The sequence below is a fragment of the Protomyctophum parallelum genome, assembly GCF_964188405.1.
Source record: "Protomyctophum parallelum genome assembly, chromosome: 11".
NCBI classification, from domain to species: Eukaryota; Metazoa; Chordata; class Actinopteri; order Myctophiformes; family Myctophidae; genus Protomyctophum; species Protomyctophum parallelum.
The window spans coordinates 4,365,368-4,385,306 of NC_139707.1; positions in this window are offsets into that span (position 1 = coordinate 4,365,368).

Sequence of the window (19,939 nt, forward strand, 5' to 3'; positions counted from 1 at the left end):
CTAATGATAATGACCACAGCGGTACAGAGTTGTAGTGTGTCAGCTGCTAACCATGCAGCTGCTAACCATGTAGTAGTGCCCACCTGAGGGTCAACTCTTCTGTGAACCAGCTGCTAACCAGTACAGTAGTGAAGTCAACTCATCTGTGAACCAGCTGCTAACCAGTACAGCATAGTGACTGTAGTGACCATCTGAGGGTCGACTGACTCCAGTCTAAAACACCAGTAACATCTGTCACCTCACCACCCAAAATTACCAGGTGTCTTAAGATAGTAGCCTATAAAACCATAACTAGCATGAATGACGGGGTCCTGTCAGGCGCACTGCCCTGGTATCTGCACTGAGTGCAGGGGTCTGCCATGTGAATTAGTCACACCAGGGGCCACAAACTGCTCCAAGTTTAATTTAATATTAAACGTGTCAGAGATTTTTTTTTTTGTATATTCAAGTTATTTGTCATATCTGTGCCGTGCAATGTGTGATTACGAAGACTATGTGTGATTACGAAGGCAAACAGAAATACAGATTTTAACGTAACAATGTTCAATGCAAAAAACACAATTAAGTTGTTATTCACAAATATTTTGGGTGACAATTAATCGTCAACTTAGATTGTTTAATCGTGACAGCCCCATCTGACATGAAGACAAATAAAAGTCACACCCAGGGGGCCACATGTGGCCTTCGGGGCCACCAGGGGCCACAGGGGCCCAGGGGCCCCAGGCTGGGGCCACCAGGGGGGCCACAGGCTGGCACACTGTTGCTCCAATCATGTACCAAACTTGGCACAAGCACTGTTCAGGGGTCTGCCATGACAACAGTTCACAATCACAGCACAAAAACCTAAATTACACACCGTGTGGTGTGGGGGTGCACTGTCACTCACAGTGGTGTTTAACACCATAGATATATACCTTTTTTAAATCACACCCGTGTGAACTTAGTGGTGCAACTCCCCTCTCTCCCCCCCCCCCCCCCCCCCTTCTCTCCTCTCTCTCTCTCTCTCTCTCTCATTAGCAGGCAACAGGCAGCACTAATACTATCTCTCTCTCTCTGTTTCTACTAATAGTCATATACTCGTGCTCAGGCCACATACGCACGGACATTGCTGGTTGTAGGAGTGGTTACACCACTCAAAAATAGATGCCTCATTTCATGCCGCTGCAGTTCATTGGAGTGACGTGTCTCCATTGAAGGCAGGAAGTCAAGCGCAAGTGCTGAAGGCATTTGCTGAAGGCACGCTGCGTCGCTGCCCGCAAGTGACGTCACTCATGCGACTACTCCCATATCTCTCGCTGCCACTCAAGTGACTGTCTACTGGCCAATCATCACAACGCGGCGTCTTTTCCGGGACTTCTGTTATGCACGCGGAAGGCTTCGCCACATAGCGGCCTGAAAATACAGTTCTTTAGATTTGCCCTTCACTACAGATGACAACCTTTTACTCCACTGCAATTATTTGACAGCTTTAGTTACTAGAGGTTACCTAACCTTGCAGATTTAGATTATTTGATTTGATATGCTAATACTTCGGTACTAATACTCAAGTAGCCTGTAATAGAGGTGCTCCGATCAGCTCTTTTGGGACCGATTCGATCACAGATTGTTTTTCTCACAATCGGCCGATACTGATCTTGTGTGTAAAATTTTAATATTTCCAAAATGATGATATGTCAAAACTGTTCCTGTGTGTGTGTGGGGAGGAAGGGGAGAACGTTTAGGCCTGTCACAAAGATGCAAAACGATATTATACTATACATCTGATTGATTTTTATACCACCTAAATGGCATAAAAGATCGGTTTCTCCAGATCGGTTAAATTGCTGATCACCGATCGAGTCATTTGGAGTGAAAATCGTCACATCGAACAACATATTTTCAGATGGGGGTCCGCGGCCAAATACATATAATTCTGGGGGTCCTTGACATGAAAAAAGGTTGAGCACCACTGACATAGAAACGGTTTTTCAGAAAACTGTTAGAATCGGCCTCAGGTCTAAATTGGTTAGGTTTTTTTAAATACCGTATTGTGCTGAATATAAGACGACTGATTATAAGACATTAAGACGAGACCCATTTTTCCAAGACTAATTTGTGGAAAAAGAACATTGAATGTCAAATAGTCTAGTACCCGATTACAATACGACTCTGTTTTCTAGGTTATTTCCACTGGAAAAAAATGACCAATAGGGTATTAGGGTACTGCGACTTGTACGCATCTCTCCCACGACCACACTGGTTTGTTTTGGTGTCGTTTCACATCACATCAGGTGAGGTGAGTTACTTTGAAAAGCGTGCCACCTCACCCCCCCCCCAACCCCTTCCTGGCCCTACACAGACAGACAGCAGCAGCTGGGACAGACAGACACTTAAATGTCAGAGCTGTTGACTTGTTGCCACACACACACACACACACACACACACACACACACACACACACACACACACACACACACACACACACACACACACACACACACACACACACACACACACACACACACACACACACACACACACACAGTATACGTCCTTCATTGATTCCATTATAAAGTTCAGACCAACTAAAGAAGTGGTTCTCAAACATTTCCATGTCAAGGAAGGAGTCAGGACACCCACATTAATATTTCTATTTGGCCTCAACCAGGCGACCTCCAACCCTTGTGTGTGTGTGTGTGTGTGTGTGTGTGTGTGTGTGTGTGTGTGTGTGTGTGTGTGTGTGTGTGTGTGTGTGTGTGTGTGTGTGTGTGTGTGTGTGTGTGTGTGTGTTTGTGTGTGTGTGAAAATAGACAGGGGATGAATGAACATGTTTTGTGTCTTAAAACTGGGATCGATGATTTTAAACATGAATCCTGTAAATTATACTCTGTATTCCTGGATTTTCGCGATGCTTTTGGTTCTCGGACCCATAATGTCATGATTAATGCCTTAGAATCAATACATCTACCTGAGGTATTTATTGACATTATTAGGGATGTGTATGAAACATCATTCATACAAGTCATCTGTGGGAAACAGCTGACAGACCCGATACCTCTCCAAGTAGGCATTACAACAGGCTGCCCATGGAGTGCCATTAACTTTGTTCTTGCCATCAATGGGTGGATTAAGTGGTTGTGTGACTGTGCCCCACCCAATGTGCTGTCCCCAAACCCCGTCCACGTTATGCGGACGACGTACAGTTAGCCTCTCGGGAAGAGAGCGTTATTAAAAACATGCTCTCTAGAACAGATAGATTTCTAGACTGGTCCGGTCTAGAGGCAAAACACACTAAGTGTGCTGTTCTCTACTAGAGGCGTAGTGGTGGCAACCGCTGGTACAAGTCTAAGGCTGACAAAAGCCCTGAGTTCACCATCAACTCACAGCGCATACGTGTGTATGACCTACATGAGTCATACAACTACCTAGGGCATAGATTTAATATAGCAGGGGAATGGAAAGAGAGGTTGAGTACATAACATCTGAGTTTACAGCTAGGCTGAACCTGATTGACGCTTCACCACTACCACTGCTGATGAAGTTGGAGGCTATTAGGCAGGTTGCCCTGACTAGAGTACAACACCTCTTCTCCAACGTCCATCTGGCATGTAAAACACTTAGTGATCTAAACGATAATGTAGTTCACTTTGTGAGGAAGTGGTTCGGGCTCAACACCCACACCACCAGAGACATTATCTTCCAGTCCAAACAGGACGGTGGGTTTGGCGTGCCAAACGTGGAGTGGATATATAACGCCACAAGGCTGGCTCACTTGATAAACATGCTAAACAGTGATGACACGACTGTCAGGGAACTTGCTAGATCATCTCTGTTTCTAGATATGAAACGGCGTAAAGTGCCACTGGCAGCAGAGGGCGAGCCTTAAAGAAAGCCCAACCTTAAAATGGACTCACATGCTACTGGGTTTGGGGTGTCGTCAGATTGGCCTGACCTCAATGACCTCTGTGACTGTGTGAGAACTGGAGTATCTCTATGCTGGGTTCGACCTGACTCTGAATCTGTAGAAGTTTCTGAGGACATTATTACCAACTGTTTGATCTCAGTAAGGAGTACTGTATACTGTAATTGATACGGAACACCATGTATCATCAGTCAATGCACGGAGGTACCTTATAATGTTACAACAGCAAAAACAACAACAACACTGGACTACAGGGGAAGCTAGCTTGCCTTCCCGATGCAGACCACACCGTATCTCATACAATATTCAAGAATTATGCAGTCACGTTTACAGTCAAAGCCAGATTACAGGTCCTTCCAACCAGACTCAATCTCTCTCTGTGGTACCCTAACACGTTTCCTCCTCATTGTCTGCACCATGACCACACTCCAGTTACAGAAACACTGTCACATATTCGTAATGGCTGCTATAGGGAATGTACATTGCTAGGCACGACAGAATTGTTGACCTATTAGCTAAGGACATAAGTTCATATGTTTCATCATCTGCCAAAATATATAAGCACTCACGTGTTTCAACTGCCATGTTCATGCACAATAATGAAAATTATGTTTTTTTCAGATGTCACAGCTATTACACCAGATATTGTTGTTGTTGATGAGGACAGTAGAGAAGTGACCATTTTGGAAGTGGCATGTACATTTGACCACAGTCTGGAAGAGGCATTCCTTACCAAGGTCTTAAGGATGCTATTATACAGCTTGGCTACAGATGTAAACTACTTGTGTTCATATTTGGAAGCCTCGGTAATGTCCACAAATCAGTCGTGAGGGGGCCTGCAGATTGCAGGCATGCCCAAGCCGAGAGCTAAGGCATCGGCAAAATTCTGTTCAGTGTCTGTAATAATTGGCAGTCGCCATATATGGAGAAGGCGATGCTTTCTGTACCCGTGATCTGTATCTGAAGCACTTGTTGTAGAGTTTTCTCAAGTTTGCGCATCCACTATTGTTTGTGTTCAAGAAATTTCTTGTAAAATGTGAATACAAATAAATATGTCAAATGTGTGTGGACTGTGGACATCCTGCCAGTAAACCATGCACATTAGCGCCATCTGCTGGACAGCTCTGGTTATACACAACTGGAACAAGCTGTTGGGGAGAACATCTTTTGGCATAAACAAAGTTTAGCCAGGCTATAAACAAAGGGCCTGGAAATACATGGGCACAGGGCACCTCGACGTTAAAATGGGTATTTGTCCCAAAATGTAAAACACATTAAGAGAACATGTGTGCTTTTGAACATGGTCTCATTGGTCTGAAATCATGTAGTTTTTAGACTACATGATTTGAACACTGAACAGTAATATGTATTAATGCCTATACAACAAGTTCAACCCGTTTGTATCCTCGTTGTGGGCATACTTACACAAGACAAGACGTTGAAGGGTGCCGTGCAGAGAGTAAGGCGCTGTGGCGTGAAGGTTCAAATCATGTAGGCCTAATTCATTACATTATTTCAGGCAAGCTTAACATTGCAAGTTGCAACAAGCTCCATTAAACAGCCCACTGTCATGAAACAAAAACGGCTTCAACTCACCAATGTTGCACGTCGTCTACGGACAGTTTGGGTTATTATCCTCTTGGTCTCGGACTCGGTCATGATTTTGTTTAAAACTATAAATCCACGGTTATTGTTGACATGCTCTCTGAGCAACTTCTGTCAACAAACTGCGCGTGCGGCTTTAGAACGTCCTGTGTACCGCCTGTTGTGAAATTGTACCCAACATGCAGCATGTTGAGTAATTAAAAAACGTTATTTACAAAGCCAGTATAGATTAGAACTATGTTCATAAATTATAATGACTGTTTTGATATCTCACTACCACAGGACTAGTGTCTTGTTGTCATTTGTTAGTCAACACTGCCACCCTGTGGTTATTGGTTGTATCGTCGCTGGTTGATTGCAAGTTGCAATAATACGGCATGAATTGTGGGCAACTGGGCCATTTGTGTCCCCATGTCCCATGACATAATAATACAGCATATCTTGTGTAAATATAAAGCAAAAACACTAATTACAAAAAGCTATCTACCATAGTATTAAACTAAATAAAGCCTCTGTACCACAGAAAACAATGATTTATACAGTAACAAGGAGACTCGCCCCGTTTCTGTTTTCCTCCCAGAACTTTCCCCAGTGAGGGGTGGGAGAGGCTGGACAGCAGACGGCTGGACTTTGAATTTCTCTAACTATAAACTTTTATGACAGCAGACAGCCTAAGTACAAATATAATTTATGAAAAGCTACTACATTGAAGTCTGTTCACAGAAGTTGTTGTAGGCTATGTGGGGATTATCTGACGAGGTACCATTTGAGTGTGCAAAACCTTACATAATACTAAATGATACTAAATTGTTTATAGGGTCAATATAAGTAAAATAATATAGCCTTTCTACAGGAGTATCTTTTTATATTTTTCCAAAAAGAATACAAACAGCCAATAGCATACCGGTATTACAAAGTTATCCCCCTCACTGGTGACAATTCCGGGAGGAAAAACAGGCAAGCACAGGGGCGAGTCATCCGGTATTAAATGAAATATAAATAATTGAATTTTGAATACAGGTAAGCTAAAATGCCATGTCCCCATCATGTTAATTTATTCAGCTTCAGTTACAAATATAATTCATCAAAATTATTAGGCCTATGGCTATATAGTGTAGTTCTAATGTTTCTCACCAAATGTTATAAATTCAATTATGATAAATGTATTTTAATGCTTAAAATCTTGAAATCAATGTTTGTCCAGGACTTGACAAATCCCCCGTTACACTGGTGCAAATCCACCTGTAAATGTCATGACTATTTCTCTAGCCACATGACTTCAGAAAGCAGCATATATTTTTATATAAACTTATACAGAAGTATCACTGTTTAATTTGCCGTTTTTTTCCTCTTCGATGTTTTAGGTTGCATTACTGATGTGGCAAAGCATAACATGTCTACCCTGTTACACTTAATTATAGAGGAAATTTTATGTTCATCATTCTGAAAATAGGGTCGTAACAATGGTTGATAAAAATATGAAGTCTTACTTTGTGCTTACAATGTGCTAACATAGTCTTCATTACATGAGGAGTGATGGCCATCTTTAGCATAAAATGTCCCCCCAGTTACAGTGTAATGGATATGGATATGGAAATAATGGATTAAAGCTGGACAAATGTGTTTTTCTGACAGCTGAACATGCCCCCTTTCAGTGGAAAAAAAGAAAAATCCTGTACAAAATATTTAGTTTTGGAAAAAGTTACTAGGCTGAAAATGGCACCGAATAGTAGGAATGCATTTAGCACAGCAATTCAATGTGCTATTAACAGGTTTTCAGTGCATGGAGGCAAACCATTAGAACACATTAGCCATAATAATTTAGTTACCTTGTTTACAACATGCAAACAAACCCGCTCCATAAGAAAACAAGTCTTCTTGCACACACACACACACACACACACACGCACAAGGGAAATCAAATCGCCTGTGCAAATCAACAAATTATTTTCTTCCCATTTCCTCAATCCATTTCTGATGAATGGGCATGATGACAAACTTCAAGACACGTCCAACTACACCTGCCCTACAGAGCTTTATTTAACCTTACCTGATTTAAATTTCCGTTGCATTAGTTGATTTTATTTCACTGCATGTGGCAGCATGTTCTGTGATTTGACTGGGAGTACTATAGGATGAATAACAGTATAAATGATGGATAAGGGGTCAGGACAACTAGGCCTTTTTGTGGACGGGTCAGAATAAAAATTGGATTTAAAACTGTTATTGTATTGTGTTATTGTATTCATACGAGTTTTCCACTGGACACACACTGGTCTGATGAACCCATTCTGACCTGAGATCAGATTCTAAAAATGTCAGTCGTTCTTCGATTTTTTTTCAAAAAATAGCAGACCTACAAGCTCGTATCGCGCCACTCGGTGGCGCGATATGAGCTTGTAGATCTGCTATTTTTCAATAGCTAAAGCATAACATGATGCCAACACCAAAATGGGTGCCCGTTCAGAATGGGTTAAAGATCAACCCAACCAATATATTTTGTGACGTGTCTGTTGAACCTTTTAAAATCCTGACAAATCTGGACACCTTTCTGATAACATTTCTGTAATGAAACAGCACACAGCACACAAATGGAAAGGACCTGAAACCTTTATTAATTAACAAAAATAAATAACAATAAACTGCCACAGGTACAGTATAATATAGATTTTTTTCCCCATTAGAAAAACACATAATGGGAATCCGTGTGAGCACTTTTTTTTAATCATTATCACGTTTTGCTATCTCCGTTGAGCACCTGGTTAGTTCCTCTTTTTCATGAAATCATAATTGTTGGCCTTAACTATTTATTAGAAAATGTAGTAAAGTAGTGATTCCAAAAACTCGGCTGCGACTCGCTCCTCACGTGAGATAGTTTGTTTACTTGTTACTGCTTCATTGGGTCTGCTGGGTTGGAGAATGGGGGTCGATTCCAGCTCGGAACACTGACCATTACAATATAAATGAAAGCAAAGCGTTTTTTAGTCACACTTTAGTCAATGTTTTAGTTTTAGTCTACCTTTAGAATGTATTTTGCCAGGCCTTGATGGCGTCGTAATGGCAGATTTTACACTTGGTTGCATGCTGGAAATAGCCGGCTAATACAGAGTGCAACACCTGAGTGCAACCAAACATAAAATGACTTATTTTAGTTCAACTGGATCTCTTCTCCACTGATCCCTCCCTAACATTTGAGTCATTTGTATTTGTTGACGGAAAAGGTAGTCGAACATTGTCATAATTTTAGTCGACAACATCAACACTGCTACCCAGACAGAAATATACTCTACCAGCAACCTATGAGCTGCAAGGTTTTCTCCCTGTGTGAGTCCTCATGTGTCTTGGTATACTGCTCATTCGAGCAAAGTGTTTGCCACAAACTGTGCAGGTAAAGGGCTTCCCCTCTTTATGAGTGCTCATGTGTTGTCCTAGATTACCCATTTGACTAAAGCCTAATCCACATACTGTACAACTAAAGGGTTTTTCCCCTGTATGAGTCCTCATGTGCGTCTCCAGATGTGTATGATGACCAAAGCCTTTGCCACAAACTTTACAACTAAAGGGTTTTTCCCCTGTATGAGTCCTAGTGTGTTTCACCAGATTTGCATGATCAGTAAATCCTTTGCCACAAGCTGTACAACTAAATGGTTTTTCCCCAGTATGAATCCGCATGTGTGTTTTCATATGTCCACTGTGACCAAAATCTTTGCCACAAACTTTACAGCGAAAGGGCTTTTCCCCTGTATGAGTCCTCATATGTCTCTTAAGAACTTGCTTTAAACTAAAAGACTTGGCACAAATCTCACAGCTAAAAGGCTTATCCTCTTCATGAGTCTTCAAGTGTTTTCCCAGGTTACTTTTCTGACAAAAGCCTTTGCCACAGACTGTACAACTGAAGGGTTTTTCCCCTGTATGTATCCTTATGTGCTTCTTGAGATTTCCCTTCTCGTTAAAGCTTCTGTGACAAACTTTACACGCAAAGGGCTTTTCCCCTGTATGAGTCATCAAGTGCCTCTTAAGAACTCGCTTTGCACTAAAACTTTTCGCACACACTGAGCAGCTAAAGCGCTGTCTCCCCGTGTGACTCCTCCTGTGTGACTCCTCCTTTCTCCCTGTGTGACTCCTCCTGGAGGGCGTTTGTCTCCCTGTGTGACTCCTCCTGGAGGGCGTTTGCTTCGACGGTTTCAGGTCCCGGGGCAGCGTGTTGCTCAAAGACACTCTTTGTCCTTCCACATGTTTGTGTGATTTCAGTGCGTTTAAAGCAGACCGACCTTCCATGGTCTCCTCCCACTCATCACCCTCTTCTTCAGTGTCAGATTCAGAACAGTGTGAAGGCCAGTCATCGCTGTCCTCAGTGACATCTGATTCAGAGCCGTGTGAAGAGAGGTCCTTGCCGTTTGGCTCAGAGCCCTCTACATCAGCTTGTGTTTCCATGGGTTCATTTGAGGTGCTGGCTACGGGCTCTGTCCCAAGTGGTTCCTCCTGATGAGGCTCTGGTTCCTCCTTGACCAGACTTCGGATCCTCTCCTCCTCTTCAGCGGAAACCTCCTCTTTGCACACAGTGAGGTGCAGGACGTCTAGACAAAATGAGAAAATGAGAGAAAATGATTAAATGTTACATTTCTTTTCCATGCCAGTGTTTCCTGTTTTATTGTGACATTCTCACCAAAGCACTTATCTCCCTACTTGTGTCTCTTTGCCAAATGGAAATTGGCATTGCTCCTTTTAAAAACTTATATTAGCAAAATCTGAAAAAGGACTGCTTCACAACAGTAATGCTGGTGTAACAAATACATAAGCGGAAACACACACAAGTCATCATTGAATAATTCGGTAAAACTAGTTAAACTTACCGGGGTCCAGTTGGTCTTCAGATTCCTCTTTAATAGTAACAATCATGATGTCCAGGTCTTCAGGTTCCTGTTTAATAGAAACAGTCCTGGTGTCCGGGAGGTCTTCGGGTTCCTGTTTAATACAAACAGTCCTGGTGTCCGGGAGGTCTTCGGGTTCCTGTTTAATACAAACAGTCCTGGTGTCCGGGAGGTCTTCGGGTTCCTGTTTAATAGAAACAGTCCTGGTGTCCGGGAGGTCTTCGGGTTCCTGTTTAATACAAACAGTGCTGGTGCACATGGAAACACTCCTGGTGTCCATGAGGGCTGTGAGTTCATGCTTAACAGAAACAGTGTTGGTGCCCCGGGAAACCGTCCCGGTGTCCAGGAGGTCTTCAGGTTCATGTCCAATAGAAAGAGTAGCGGCTGGTTGAGGAGAACTCATCTTGACCTGCAGGCTGGACTCCATAGACGGCTCTGGAATGAAGAACAAAACATTGATGTAAGTTGTACGTATGTCATTTTTAATTTCAAAAGATAAGAAAGTCAATGAAAAGTGAGTGAAAATAGCCGATCTACAAGCACGTGTCGCACAGCGAGTTTGTAGATTTTCACTAGTTCTCGAACTAAAAGGTTTGTGAACCACCAAAATACATCCCACCAAGAGAGTAGGCCTACCCAAGAGAGTACCCAAGCAGTCCATTCATAGAGGTGCAGTATTAGTGAGTTTATCACCGTTAAATACAATTATAAGATATTAGATATACTACTCTGAGGAAAGTGACTGGTTGTCAAAGTGTAGGCCCCGCCACCCCACAGTGGTGTCCGATAATAAGAACTTAACCGAAATGTCAACCCTGGTGATTATGAGAGAAATGTCTGCAAAGCAGAAGGCTCGCAACACTCCAGATCAGATACAATTATTGAAGGTGCACAGCTCCATAATATAATGGAAATGAAATGAGGAAATAGTCAGCAGCACACAATAGACATTTCAGATATTTACCTCTCGTGGGCCGAAGCAATGGACGCAATTTGACCCAATAGGGATTCCTCCTCAGCGTTGTGAAACCCTGGTGATTGAGGAGGAGTACGTCTCCAAAGAGCCCTGTACGATGCATGGCTATTTAGGTTGTAAGGCCGACTAGCGCTGTTCGTGTCCAAGTTGCTGCACTCTCTCTCCTTTCTCAACTAAATCTGTGACGGCAAGAGCCTTTATATTGTGCTTGGCCTATGGATGACATCACACTGATGTCACGATCATGAGTCACAGGCGCTATATGTGCATATATGGAGCATTGTTAGCATGATGTCAGCAGACACAGGCGCTATATGTGCATATATGGAGCATTGTTAGCATGATGTCAGCAGACTCGGCACCAGATTTTTCTGCCGGCTCCAAATATGGAGTTCTAGATGAACTGCGCCCAAATATGGAGTTTGTGATGTCAGACTTGTCAAATAGGTTAGTTAGATAATTATGTCAGATATCTCCATACATTATTTGGGGGGCATTGCAGAGAACATGTCTAAAAAGACTTTTGGGACTGTGGTGGTACTAGTGGGACTTATGATGCGCAGCACATGCACACACACATTCGTCAGAATAACATGGCCCCTAGGCCAGGCCCATATAAGCCCATATTCTGATAACATCAGGGATCTCCATAATATGGGCATAAAAGGGATACAGGCAGACAGTCAGATACAGAGATGTCCATATATGGGCACAAAGGGTGAGGTATGCATTCCTGCATTTCAGTGTTCCCAACTTGCATCGTTCCCAAGTAGGTCTGTCTTACAATAAATGCATCAGGCTACATGTGTACAGTATATGCGTCTGTAATCCACGTAACCGTTCGCCCCACTGACTTCAAATTCGACACACGTTCCACTGTACCACCACAGGGAGTGCAGTGCCTGGCCTTGAGTCGGTCAGATACACTGTTGTCCAGAACCGAAAGAAAAGGCTCTGGTCAGGCTCTGCCAGTGGACCCAATTCCCAGGCTCTACCTTAGCCAATTGATTGCCATGGCAACGCCCAGCCTACACCTGCAGAATTCCCCATACCTGTGCACTCTTCACACATTCTCCACAGGTGTTTACCATTGCACAAATAACTTTCCACAAACCCCCCTCCCCATATGCCCATATGGCCAGGTCCATATATGCCCATATACTGATAACAGTAGGGATCTCCATATATGGGCATATATATATCAAATGACACTGATCATCCCCTGTATTGCATTTTCAACCTCATGCCATCTGGACAATGCGGTGGGGGATCTCATGTTTAAGCTATAAAGAGGGTAACAAGAAGACTCGCCCCGTTTCTGTTTTCCTCCCAGAATTTTCCCCAATGTGAGGGGTGGGAGAGGCTGGACAGCAGACGGCTGGACTTTGAATTTCTCTAACTATAAACTTTCATGACAGCAGAACAGCCTAAGTACAAATATAATTTATGAAAATCTACTACATTGAAGTCTGTTCACAGAAGTTGTTGTAGGATATGTGGGGATTATCTGACGAGGTACCATTTGATACTCATAAAGAGACATATATTTCCTATTTATCCACATACCTGAATATGGCATATATGGCTTGTCTGAAATTCTCTCTTCCTCACTTCCCATGTCCCGCCTCCCACGACACAACAGCATTATAAACACCCTGCATGTAGGCGCGGCTCTGCAGAGAGTATGTACATCTGCATCCCATGTCAGGGACCCTATCGGCCAAACTTCAGAAACGGTAACCGAGGGTGCCGAAAGGGGCTACTGATCTACAAACTCACAAGCTGTCATGATGAGGTTGTGCAGCCTATATATTTTGGTGCTTTGACTTCGTATAGGGCTTAAATTAGTCCTTTAATGGCAATGTGTACCTATATGATGTTTTAATGCAGACTAATACAAATAAGGCAACATAAACCTATAATAATTGAATAAGTGTGGGGGGGAAATCGATTGGTTTGTGATCAAATTAATTATTAAGCAGGTTAGCAAACTGAAAGTGTTTCGTACACATGCAGCGCGTTAGGGAGCAGGCTAAATCCACAGCATTAGTTTCCATGGTAATGTAAAGTGTTGCGTTGCTTTCATGAAACCGAATCAAGCCTCAACATATCCAGTTTAACTGGCTAAATTAATCTGGCAAGATTAACCAATTTTCATGAAACCGGTTAATCGTTGATCCAGGATATTTATATTAGACCAGGATATCTTTCAGATCCCGGTTTCATCTCCAATCCAAGTTTCGTGAAACAGGCCCCAGCTGTTCTCTACACAGTAACCGTTTGTCATTATTAGCAGCATAACCGCTATAAGCAATGCGTCAAATTAGCAAGCAAACACAACAACACAGCACATGAACGCACACATATGTAGCGATGAATGCGTGTATATTACACGTGCGTGCGTGCGCGCGCGCGCGCGTGTCCAAAACGTCCAAAACATACCCAGTCTGTATAATTTGACGACTGCTTTCAGCATGCTGCTGTTTGTCAACACGCTGATTGCTGCTACAGAACAGCATGCATCATCAGCTTCTGAGGAACACTCCGTGAGTCGAGATGAAGGTTTTATTTATACTAGTTAAATTGAATTACAAACGCAGAACACATACTCCATGATCGCCGAAACGTCTAACGTTAAAGTGAAGTGAAACGTGAAGCTCTGCACGATAACGACGAATAAGGTGTCCGGACTTGACTTTCAAAATAAAATGTTTAGTGGAGCTGTTTCAATCTTAAGAGTATATACTAAGGTTTCAATTCACTTCACAGGTTGGAGATCCGGTATGGAGCGGATACGGAAATGGCCCGCAAGTGTGCGTTTAAATGACAGGATACAGTAGGGATAAAAAAAGGGCACTTAATTGAATTGCATTTTGTATATTGACGTTTGCTTCAGCGCACCAGTAAACATCATTGTTAGGCAGATGTTTTTTAAAACAAGTTAAATATATATATAAATATATATATATTTATCATGAGAACGATGGCCTAAATATACTAAATGGACTAAATATAAATGTTGACAAAATAGATGAAATGATATTTAATTACATTCCCCTTGATTAAAAGCAATTATTCACATGAAATCACATAAATCTATAATCTTAGTAACATATGTGGGCATCATTGAAGAATTCTCTCTTTTTCAGTCTGCCACATTTTTGCCACAAAAAAGGAAATATTGCCAGTGATATAAACTCACCAGGAATAATTATTATTCAAATCGCCCAATCTGCACAAAACCTTCTACACACAAACTTTGAACCATTTATATAACCATGTATATACCCACATACTGCACCAGGGTCGTCTGATTGCATTAGTATCCTTGGGGTTAACCTTCCACCCTCCTTGAACTCTGTATGTAGGTTCAGGGCAACATGGACGGAATGGACGCTGTCCGTTTTGGAGTGTCTATTCTCATTTCAATCCATTACTTCTCTTTTCATTTGTCTATCTGTTGTATCAAATAAATGCCCTCCTGACTGAGTGGGGAAGGCCAAATGTCATTTCACAGGTTGCTGCCTGTGTAGCAGACTGGCTCACAGTCACAGCCTCGACCTGATGGCTTCAAAAGTCTAATATCTCCCCCGAGCCATAGCCAAATGCTTTTGGCGTGGTGGTTAAAGGGGAATACCACTCTTCTTCAACATTGAACTATGTTATTAGTATTACTTGTTGCTGTGTGGAAATAATAAAAAGTCCCCGAAAGAGGCATTAAATCAATCTTTATTTGCATATAGCTACCTGGTAACCTGGCGATCTATGAAGCGCTCCTCTGCTCCGGAGTCGATTAAAGCTGCGAGGGGCACCGACTGGGATCGCCAGAGAGCAGCATTGACCTGTGGCCTTGACGTTGAGGATGATGTAGCCCTCCAAGCAGAACCCAATGGTACTGAAGTTTCTGACATTTTTTAGACCCAGACCATGGGGTCCTGTTCCAGCAGTATCATGCCACCTGGTACGCGGACATACATAAAACATAAACAACGTGGATAACGCCTGTCTGCGCTCTTTGACGACTTTTTTTCGTGTGAGGGTTTCTGAATATGTGAAGTATAAGTACCCATACATGCCGCTGCGAATATCTCCTGTGGCGCGGAAGCCGTTAAGTATTTTTAATCTTTGTTTGACCGATTTGGTCGCTTTGATTCTTCTCTTCCTTCCTTGTTTTATTGACACCTCATTGTACCGCCTATCTGGCTAGCTAGTGGCACTATAGCTATGACAGAGCAGATCAGAGGCAGGGACGTAGCCGGCACAAGCCAACCGCACACCGGGAGGCGGTACAATAAACGGTAAACAAACAATAAGAAATAAAGCGACCAAATCGGTCAAACAAAGATTAAAAATACTTAACGGCTTCCGCGCCACAGGAGATATTCGCAGCGGTTTGTATAGGTACTTATAGTTCACGAATTCAGAATAACTCAAACAAAAAAAGGCCGTCAAACTCCGCAGATACGATGTTAGGGAGCATATTTATGTCCGTGTTCCAAAATTCCCATACGAAAATATAGTTATGAACAGGGACCCTACAATAAAGCGACATCCACATTTCAGAAAAGCTTTATGGAGGGTTCCGAGAGGGGCTAAGGATGATGATGAAGTACACTCATCTCAGCTCGTCAGTATCTCCCCCTTTACTGGCGAGCCCCAACATTTACTGGACGGACAAGACGGGACAGGAGGAAATAAAGTGGCCCGCATGGCCACGATACAGCCATGATTTATAATCATGCCTGTATGCGATCGGATCATTAATCAAATGTCGTTATCTCGGGCGTGGCATCTAAAGTATTGAAATGTATAGACATACTCAAGTAAAGCAAAAGTAAAACTGTACTTACTTAAATAAATAATAACAATAATAATAACAATCTAAAAAAAAAATACATTAGTTATGTTACACCATTGAAAACAAGCAAACCAATAACTTGCCCACGACAGCTTTATTAACAAAGTCTCATTTTGGCTTTTGTATATCATAATAATACATGATGGGCGGGGCAATGTTTTATAGAAGGTGGCAGAGCTATAACGAGGTGTGTGGTCCATAACCCAAACCAATGCATCGTAACAACGTTAGTGTAGAAAACAGGAAATAAATAACACACCTGGCTGGGTCACTGGGACTAGGGGGGGGGGGGGGATTCACATGGGGGGGGGGGGGGGGGGGGGGGTCCGCAGCCAAATTGGGTTGCGGATTCGGATGAATATCAACCGATATCAACCAGTAGGTTTACTTATCAAGACGATGCAATCGACCTACTGTTGTTTACTGGAGCCTGCTGGCTGTGATTAGGAAACGCGCAGAGACGTCTGACGTGGCATTGGTCGTGTTGTCCTACTATTACTAAAACCTACATTTAACCCAACTCTAACCCTAACCTCACTCTTAACCGGGATTCATACTCCTATTTTACCGCTGTTTCGGCGCTATAGTGCCGAAATGATTTCGGCTCGTCAGAATTTTTCAGTAGCACCGAAGAGCCGACTTTAGGACGGTACCCACCCCCCCGAACCTCAAATGACGTCAAATTGTAGGCTTTACAGCGCCGAACCGACTTTTATTCAGCTCTAAAATAGGAGTATGAATCGGCCCTTAGTCCCCTAACCTCATATCAGTCTTAAACGGCCACATAAGTCCCCTAACCTCATATCAGCCTTAGCCGGCCACGTAAAATCCCCATGTAACCTCATATCAGTCTTAACCGGCCACGTAAGTCCCCTAACCTCATATCAGTCTTAACCGGCCACGTAAGTCCCCTAACCTCATATCAGTCTTAACCGGCCACGTAAGTCCCCTAACCTCATATCAGTCTTAACTGGCCACGTAAGTCCCCTAACCTCATATCAGTCTTAACCGGCCACGTAAGTCCCCTAACCTCATATCAGTCTTAACTGGCCACGTAAGTCCCCTAACCTCATATCAGTCTTAACCGGCCACGTAAGTCCCCTAACCTCATATCAGTCTTAACCGGCCACATAAGTCCCCTAACGTCATATCAGTCTTAACTGGCCACGTAAGTCCCCTAACCTCATATCAGTCTTAACCGGCCACGTAAGTCCCCTAACCTCATATCAGTCTTAACCGGCCACGTAAGTCCCCTAACCTCATATCAGTCTTAACCGGCCACGTAAGTCCCCATGTAACCTCATATTAGTCTAAACCGGCCACGCAAGTCAGTTTCACAATGTTTTCACTTCTGTGTTTCCTAATGGCAGTAGGCTCCAGTAAACATGCATTGCACGGCCGTCTTGGTAAGTGACCCACTGGTTGATATGGGTTGAGATAACATTGGAAGCGGGTGAACTGGGGTACCTTGGCACGAAATAGCTTTGAATTTAGTTTAACTGGTTTACAACTACAAGGCATTTGTAGAATGGACTTCAGGTCTTAATGCGTTACTAAAGGCCAAGCGACAGACACAGACGCGTACCGTGAAGTTGTCTGGCTCTGTTGACAAACGTTACAACGTTACGTTAGTGACACAATCTTCAACCGGTTGAGGGCTGCAACTATACATCATCTTCGAATAATTAATTGGATTAACTTAATACGATTCGATGAATCAAATACTCAACAAGTGCTGTTTTCGCTATTAAAACATTATATATCAAGAAATCGAGTAATCACTGCACAATGGTGTCTCGCGAAAATAGCCGATATACAAGCTCGCAATGTGTATTTTACCTTGTAGAATGCCTATTCGCTATTTTTCACTTAAAAAAACCCCCCTCCTGCCTATAATGGCATGCCCAAAATATGGATTATCAATCGATTACTTTATTAAATGATCGATTGTTTTTCAAATCGATCAAATCGATTAGTTTGATTATGTGTTGCAGCCCTAAACCTGTTAGTTTGTTACCAAAGAATCACCACAGAAACCAACAAGCTTATGCATAACATACAAAGCAACACTATTAACCACTTCAACCCTATAGACTTAGCTGACCGGAGTCCCCCAGGGCTCTATATTCAGCAAACCTTTTTTTCCTCAACACCCAACCTCAAAAATAGTCCATCCATAAGCTCACAATGGCACGTGTAGTGAGCCTCTGCTATAGAGGGTATGCGCATGTATAAAGTGAGTGGCAAAGTGAGTTTTAACGTTGTTTTACCCATTAGACCTGAGGACGCATCTGTGTAACCTTATAGCTTTTAACCACATATAATTTTAAACTTCAGCAGTTAATGCCTGAAGACGGTCCGAAGGGACCGAAACGTTGCATTAAAAAGAAAAATACTGAGCAAATATACAGCATTCTATTCCTTTCATTGATGTCCACTGGCCTACGCACCTGTGCAGACGCCTGACTTCTAGGTGTGCAAAAGGCTTTTCCTACAGAAAACTTTAGCTGTTGGAAAAATAGCAGATCTACAAGCTCATAGCACGGACAAGCTTGTAGATCTGTTATTTTTTGAAGAATCTTGAAAATGTGTGCAAATCTTTGAATATATATTCTTTCACAGTGAACTCAAATCTTTGCTTATGGGGGTTCCTTCCTTTGGAACAACATATTAACATAGCATTCTGGGCCTCCTTGACATGACATAGTTTGAGCACCACTGACATAGAAACACGTTTTTCAGAAAACTGTCAGGATTTAGAAGACATTCTGTAGAATCTAGTGTCAGGTCTTAATGGTTTAATAATGCAATCAGACTCTTCTCTTTGGATGTACAGTATGGGCTGTCAAGGCCAGAAAGTACTTTTTTGCCGTTCCTCCCACATAACTTCCTGGTACGATAATGATGTCACGCGCATACCCTCTACAGGCATAGGGACGACAATAGGGTTAAAAGGTCATGTCATGAATGGGGTTTAGCTTTCATATCAATAATCATTATTTGACCATAAATGTTAATGATAAACTATCTACGTCTGACTGTACAACAACAGTAGGTTGTTCACCGTTTGATACATATGGCTCTGTTCGACTACGATCCGTTAACCCAGAACGTTCCATAACCTGAAACCTTCCAGAATGTTTAGTTTTTTTTCTTGTTTCAATTAAAACCAGTACCACCCCCGAAGGGGAAGGTACGAAATAAAATAAAAAGACACAACATGCTATTTTAGCCGCTATAGAGCACAGAAGTCCTGGCGTCACTCGTTCATCTTCAAGAATTGTGGTCCAAAAATGTATCGTTTACTAAAGGAAGTCGGAAATTTGACTAAATCTGCAGCGGTAAAATGAGCGTTTTCTCACCGTCAGTTGATTTCTCATATCCATAAGAGTCAAACCACCGGGATCATTTGTTTTTTGGACTACAGCTCTTAGAGTCGCAATATAATTAAAAACAAGAATGACTCACGTCATAACTGCCAGGTGCAGCAAAGAGACTATGGGTTTTATCTCCCATTGGCTTAGAGGATACGGCTTCATGTTGCAGCGTTCAGACTATGGGTTTTTATCTCCCATTGGCTTAGAGGCGCTAAAGGCAGCCAATCATGAAAAAGTGTCCACTAGGTCCTCACTAGTCTCAACATCGACAGTATAGCCAGGGCTATTAAAATGTCTATGGGAATTCAGAATGGGTGGGAAACAAAACCGCGGCACAGGTAGGACGTGTAA